Here is an 8,153-nt window from a genome sequence, read left to right on the forward strand (position 1 = left end):
TCCAGAAGAGGCTAACTTTAAGGTATTTTATTTCCAAACAATTTAAGTTTCTAATCCTTGTTTCAGATTGGCATTGAAAGAATTATAGCAAATAATCCATTGTAACACCACAGTTGCATGTTTTTAATTATTAGTTTTGACTTACAACCTGGTTGTAGCATTCTGAGCTGAACTACGTTTTCAATTTGCTCTTCAAACATAACCTGTATTAATCCTGCCAAAACTGGTTTAAAATAATGCATTGGCTATGCTTATAAGGTAGTCCTCAAGTTACAATTGTAATAGAACCCAACAGTAGTAAAGCAGGTCATCACATGACCCAAACTATCTTTTTTGTGGCAATCGTTAAGAGAACAGCAGTCGTAAAGCAAACCTATTGTCTGCTATAGGTAGATTTTGCTGAAAACTGGAAGTAAATTCCGGTTACATCAACAACATCATAAAAAGTAGACATGTGGCTGCAGGACACCGCAAATGGCTGTAAATATGGGCCATCTGCCAAGCAACCAACATATGGTCATATGGCTATAGGGTAGGGCAGCCTTTGGGGGGATGTCCATCGTAAGTTGAGAGGGTCACTAAGCAGTCGGTCATAAGTTGAAGACTATCTGTATATCATAAGAGCCATTGGTGGCACAGTGGTTAGAATGCAGTATTGCAGGATAACTCTGCATTCCACTGTTGGGAGTTCGATCCTGACCAGCTCAAGGTTGACTCAGCCTTGCATCCTTCCGAGGTCGGTAAAATGAGGACCCAAGTTGTTGGGGGCAATATGCTGACATTTGTAAACCACTCAGAGCCTGCTGTAAAGCACTACGAAGTGGTATATAAGTCTTAGGTGCTATTGCTATAAGAGCCAGTTTGATGCAGCAGGAGATAGTTCCAGTCTGTCCTTAGGCACAATAGCTGGCTTGGTGGCCAGTCTCTCTCTCTCTCAACCAAACCCTCACAGGATTGTTTCGGGGAAAACAGAAACAGGAATTTTAGGTATGTTTGCTTCTTTGAGCTGACATATAAAGTGAAAGGTGAGATAAAAGGTGATGTTTATACTTTCAAACAGGTAAACTAAATTACAGTACAACTTGATGACTTGGTTCATCCAGTATACCATGGGTAGGCAACCTTGGCTCTTTTATAACTCATGGACTTCAACTTCCAGAATCCCTGAGCCAGCCATGCTGAGGGGGAAAGGGAGAGGTTTCCAAGCTGAGCTATGCTGGCTCAGGAATTCTGGGAGTTGAAGTCCACGAGTCATAAAAGAGCCAAGGTTGCCTACCCCTGCAGTATACTAAAACAATGGCTTACCACATGATGAAATGCAAATACCCAGGCTCTTTGTAGTCTAATTTTGAGATACACTGCAGTAATAAGGGAATGTAACCCAGCTCTTTCTTGTGCTTATAGTCAGAATATGCTTAAAATAGTGTTTCCAAATCCTTAAATATATCCAAAAGGCAGCCTCTAAATTTGGCTTGGCACATTTTGGTGAAATTATGATATCTTAGGTCTTCGTCTGATAACATCCATTTTAAAAAAATAGAAGAGTGAAAGCTGAAGCAGAAATGTAATTTTTCACCTTTTCATTTAGACACAAGACCAATAGGGGCACTGAGTTCACGCCACAATAAACTATATTTTATTGAATAAGCCCTACAATGCTGTTAAGTATCCGTAAAATTCATGAACTGGTGGTAAACATCATTCTAAGCCTTAATGTGGTATGCGTAATGTGGTATACTTAGCCTTAATATGATTTTAGCTTTAGGCATTGTGTGGCCTGTTTGTCCTTACAAAAAAAAATACCACATGACAGGAATTGCTTTAATTAGTAGGGTTATGGTTGATAAACAATAAATAAAAAGCGATAAAAAAGAAAATGCAAAAATAAAAAGGGCAGTATCCATATTTACTGCTTAGAGATCAATCTAACACACATTAACAGAATAACAGAGTTGGAAGGGACCTTTAGAGGTCTTCTAGTCCAGCCCCCGGCTCAAGCAGGAGACCCTAATACCATTTTAGACAAATAGTTGTCCAATCTCCTCTTAAAAACCTCCAGGGTTGGAGCACCCACAATTTATGGAGGCGTCATTCCACTGGTTAATTGTTCTAACTGTCAGGAAATTTCTCCCTTGATCGAAAAGTGCTTTTTCAAGAGGCAACTGAAAAAGCACCTTCGGGACAACTGTGACCTGGATGACTGAGAATCTCCATAGACATTCTCTCCTTGATTAGTTTCCATCCATTGCTCCTTGTCCTGCCTTCGGGTGCTTTGGAGACGAGGTTAACCCCCTCTTCTTTATAGCAAAATTAGAAAAAGTTCCTGACTTAGCATACAGTAATAGGAATTAAAAGAAGCAAAGCATTTCACTAGCAGAATTTTCAAGCTGTTTTTTTCCCTTAACATGAAGTGATGCTAGGAGAATGGGAGTGATTTATTAGAATCATTTTAACAGAAAAATCTTATTGCTTTTTTTCCCTACCTCATCATATGATCAAGCTACCAGAAGTGCTTATTACCTGATAAAGCCATTTTACATATATTTCTAACCACCTTTTTTTTCCCTTTGCACAAATCCATTTATAGCATGGTGTTATGGCTTGCAATGCAATCTTATGATGAATCTTATCGTGACTTCAAGCATTTAGAGAGGCAATTTCTTTTTGTAATTTTATTATCTTTCAGTTCAGAATCTTCAGAGTGAGGATATGGGAAAATGGGTATTTTAGTTTTACATGACTGAACCTCTTTAAATCCAGGATTTATTTATTTCCTTCCTCTTTGTAATCTTTGTCTAAAGATTCCTACATATATTACTAAGGTCCCATACAGTATTTGGCCTCAAAATTTAAATTGTGCCAATGGAGGTGTCATCCTCAAAGGTGTATCAAACATTTATACAAAGACCATAAAGAACAAAAAGTGGAAAAAAATGGTGCTTTTTAAGAATTGGGAATTAATAATACAAGGGTATTACAAGGAGGAACATCCCAACTTTCTCTCAGGGAAGTATTAGCATAATTTCTAAAACTCCTAAAATAAGCTACGTGTTGCAAGGCATACTGTATGTAGTTCTTTAAAGAAAGGTTGCAATATAATAATTATAGCAATAACAGGCAGTCCTCAACGTATAACCACAATTGAGCCCAAAATTTCTGTTGCCAAGTAAGAAATTGTTAAGTGTATTTTGCCCCATTTTACGACTTTTCTTGCTACTGTTGTTAAGTGAATCACTGCAGTTGTTAAATTAACATAGTGAATTGTTAAGTGAATCTGGATTCCCCACTGACCCTGCCTGTCAAAAAGTTGCAAAAGGTGATCACATGACTCCATGACACTGCAACCGTCATAAATATGAGTCAGTTGGGTATACAGGCAGTCCTCATTTAACGACCACGATTGGGACCAACAACTCTGCTTTTAAGCAAAGGGCCACTAAGTGAAAGTCATGTGATCCTGACTGTGCTTGCAATTTTACTTCAGTTTTCCTTTGCTCCTTGCTAGAGTAGTCGATTTACAACAGTTCATTTAGTGACCATTCACACAACGGCACTGAAAAAAGTGGCTTCTGACCATTTTTCACACTTACGACCATTGTAGCCTCCCTGTGGTCACATGATCAAATTTCAGATGCTTGGCAACTGACTCACCATGGTTGCAGTGTCATGGGGTCATGTGATCACCTTTGGCAACTTTCTGACAAAGCCAATGGGACTACTATACGGATAGTCCTCACTATACAAATAGTCCTCAACTTACAACAGGTTCATTTAGTGAGCGTTCGAAGTTATAACAGCTCTGAAAAATGTGATTTACGACTGTTTTTCTCAGTTATGACCTTTGCAGCATCTCCATGATTATGTATACCAAATTTAGACGCTTGGTAACTGGTTCATATTTATGACCGTTGTAGTGTCCCGGGGTCATGTGATCCCCTTTTGCGACCTGACAAGCAAAGTCAATGAGAAAGCCCGATAACGCTTAACAACCATGTTACTAACTTATCAAGTTGTTAGTGATTCACTTAACAACTGTGGAAAGAAAGGTCGCAAAACGGGGCAAAACTCACTTAACAAATGTCTTAACAACACAAATTTTGGACTCAATTGTGGTTGTAAGTTGAGGACTATCTGTATACTGAGGTAAAATATCCAGCCTGCACCCACTTGGTAGTGACTTTTTATTTCAAAGTGTCAGGAAAAATATTTATGAAGGAGGGGAATTGAATTATAAAAGGATTCATAAGCAGGGTAGAGAGAAATTTGCCTTGCTGGAAATCTACATGGAGCAGGATGTGAGGCATGGGAGAGACACAGCAGATGTTTCTTTTTTCACATTCTTCCCAAGCCATTTCTCAAAAATTAAAATCAGAGGCAAACAACATTTGGTGTCAGGAATACACTTAGCTTTTTCGGTGGGAGGGGACATGAGCTCAATAGCAATAGCAATAGCACTTAGACTTATATACCACCCCATAGCGCTTTACAGCCCTCTCTAAGTGGTTTACAAACTGAGCATATTTGCCCCCATCAATCTGGATCCTCATTTTACTGACCTTGGAAGGATGGAAGGCTGAGTCAACCTTGAACCAGTGAGGATCGAACCCCTGGCAGTCGGCAGAATTAGCCTGCAATACTGCATTCTAACCACTGTGCCACCATGGCTTTGGGAATGAATGATCGGAAGGGGGCTGGGTGGGATAAAGAATCCTCCATTTTTAGGTTTTATTTATTTCTTTTTTCCCCACTGTTAATCTGATCTATTTTTTAGATTATTTTATCCCAACTTTATTGTTTTTATAAATAGCTCAGATTGGAAAATATATCTAATATTCCTTTCTCCTCTATTTTTTTCAACAATAACCCTGTGTGGTGGGTTGGTCTAAGAGAGAGAGGGACTGGTCCAGTCACCCAGCTGACTTTCATGCCTAAAATGGGACTATAAATTATAATCTCTTGGTGGTTGGGCCAAAGTCATGCAACCAGCTTTCATGTCTACAGAGAGACTAGAACTCACAATCTCCTGGTGATTGGCTCAAAGTCACCCAGCCAGCTTTCATGTCTAAGGAAGGACTAGAATTTGTAACTTGGTGCCTTCATCACTAGACCAAGCGGGCTCCCTTAATAATTCATATGAATATGGGTTATATATATTCATTCCCTTTTCAGCATGGCTAGGATCTTAGTAACATCAAAAAACAATGCAGCAGCAAAGCTCTCACAAGCTTCAAAAGTGGTCCCAAAGTTGAGTAAAGCCTGATTTCTTAGAGTTGACTCAAAGTAGGTATATAGCTTAGAGATACTAAGCCAGAGATGTTCATAGGGAAAGAAGGTCCAACAAGGACAAGTATAGAAAGTGGAAAGAGGGGCACATAACTAAGTCAGAATATCAGCAAATAGCCCGAGCCTCCAAAGATGAAGTGAGGAAAGCCAAGGCTCAAAATGAACTAAGGCTTGCGACCAATGTCAAAAATAACAAAAAAAGCTTCTTTCAACATGTAACAAACAAGAAAAAAGTGAAAGAAATGATTGGTCCATTAGTGGGTGAAAGTGGCAAGAAGGTGACAAGCAACAGGGAGAAAGCAGAACTATTTAACTCGTTTTTTGCATCTGTCTTTACACAAAGCATAAGTGGCACCATGCTCAATAGTAGTAACTGTGAGAGGAACCTCGGAGTCCTAGTAGACAATCACCTAAATATGAGCCAGCAGTGTGCTGCAGCTGCCAAAAAGGCCAACACAGTGCTAGGCTGCATTAACAGAGGGATAGAATCAAGATCACGTGAAGTATTAATACCACTCTTCAATGCCTTGGTAAGGCCACACTTGGAATACTGCATCCAGTTTTGGTCACCACGATGTAAAAAAGATGTTGAGACTCTAGAAAGAGTACAGAGAAGAGCAACAAAGATGATTAGGGGACTGGAGGCTAAAACATATAAGGAACGGTTGCTAGAATTGGGTATGTCTAGTTTAACGAAGAGAAGGACAAGGGGGGACATGATAGCAGTATTCCAATATCTCAGGGGCTGCCATAAAGAAGAGGGAATTAAGCTATTTTCCAAAGCACCTGAAGGCAGGACAAGAAGCAACGGGTGGAAACTAATCAAGGAGAGAAGCAACCTAGAACTAAGGAGAAACTTCCTGACAGTGAGAACAATTAATCAGTGGAACAGCTTGCCTCCAGAAGCAGTAAATGCTCCAACACTGGAAGTTTTTAAGAAGAGAATGGACAGCCACTTGTCCGAAATGGTGTAGGGTTTCCTGCCCGAGCAGGGGGTTGGACTAGATGACCTCCAAGGTCCCTTCCAACTTTACTAATATGAATAAAAAAAGGGAAAAAACAGACCAATCTATCAAAGATAGTGCCATAAAAAACAAAACAGAAATACAAGTTAAGATAGGCAAGAAAATGGTAAGTGAACACCTGTCCAGCCTAGACGAGTTCAAATCGCCAGGACCAGATGGATTACACCCCAAGCTTCTCAAGGAACTGGCAGATGTGATCTCAGAACCACTGAACTATATTTTTCAAAGATCCTGGAGCATAGGGGAACTACCAGAGGACTGGAAAAGAGCTGATGTAGTTCCCATCTACAAAAAAGGAAAAAAAATGGACCCAGGAAATTACAGACCTATCAGCCTGATCTCAATGCCTGGGAAGATCCTGGAAAAGATAATCGAACAAAGAATCAACAAACACCTAGAGGCAAACAAAATCATTACTAAAAGCCAAAATGGGTTTGTCAAAAATAGATCATGCCAGACAAATCTTATTGCATTCTTTGACCAAGTGACAAAATTAGTGGATCAGAGGAATGCTGTGGACATAACTTACTTGGACTTCAGTAAGGCATTTCATAAAGTAGATCACAACCTACTACTTAACAAGATAGAAAAATGTGGGGTGAAAAGCACCACCACCAGATGGATCTGTAGCTGGCTGACTGGCCGTACTCAGCGTGTGGTCCTCAATGGAACCGCATCTACATGGAGGGAAGTGTGTAGTGCGGTGCCCCAGGGCTCTGTTCTGGGCCCAGTGCTGTTCAACATCTATATCAATGATTTGGACGAGGGGATAGATGGGGAACTCATCAAATTTGCAGACAACGCCAAGCTGGCAGGAATAGCAAACACTCAGGAAGACAGGCTTAAGATACAGAAGGATCTGGATAGACTTGAACACTGAGCGCTATCTAACAAAATGAAATTCAATGGTGAAAAAAGCAAGGTTCTACATTTAGGCAAGAAAAACCAAATGCACAGGTATAGTATAGGGGGTACCTTGCTCAATAGTAGTAACTGTGAGAGGGATCTTGGAGTTTTAGTAGGGACTCACTCACCAAGTTTAATGTTTTACATTTTTATTTAGCAAAGGCACTCACCTTTTTCAACCAAAATGTAAAAAAGATGTTAGAAGAGAAAGAGAACTTTGGGACTCAACTGAGGATCTCTGGAAGCTAAAGCATAGGATGTATTGCTGGAAGGGTAAATTTAAAAAGGAAGTGAGGTAAAAGGGCAATTCCAATCATCTAAGCAGTCAAGAATTTAAAAAGGCAAACACAGGGAAGCAAAAATTTGGAAACTAAGCAAGGAGAGAAGCAAGAAGAACAAGGAGAAACTTCCTGACAGTTAGAAAATTAACCAGTGGAACAACCTGCCTCCAGAAGTGGTGAATGCTCCAACACTGGAAGTTTTTAAGAGGAGACTGGACAGCCATTTGTCCGAAATGGTATAGGGTTTCCTGCCTGAGCAGGGGGTTGGACTCGATGACCTCCAAGGTCCCTTCCAACTTATTATTATTATTATTATTATTATTATTATTATTATTATTATTATTATTATTATAAGTCAAAATGGCAGCTCCATTCTTTTTTCACATATCCCACAAATATAAAAACGGCAGGGTTTTAATTGGCCATTTTAACTTTTTGGACCTCCCTCTGCAGGCATCTCTGTCAAGCTTGGAGCCTTAGGATTGTTGATAGCCCGGGAAGCTCCATAACTTGTGAATAAATTGTAATATTTAAGGTGATAAATGGGGGAAATTATTAAATTCATGATCAAAGTCTAGTCTAATAACATTTAAATGAAAGGCAATTTAATCAGTTCAGTGCTATGTTCATCCATTTTGGGGGGCGGATTATGTCCTCC

The sequence above is a fragment of the Crotalus tigris genome, unplaced genomic scaffold (genome assembly GCF_016545835.1).
Source record: "Crotalus tigris isolate CLP2741 ecotype Arizona unplaced genomic scaffold, ASM1654583v1 scf7180000017691.523996, whole genome shotgun sequence".
Classification (NCBI taxonomy): Eukaryota; Metazoa; Chordata; class Lepidosauria; order Squamata; family Viperidae; genus Crotalus; species Crotalus tigris.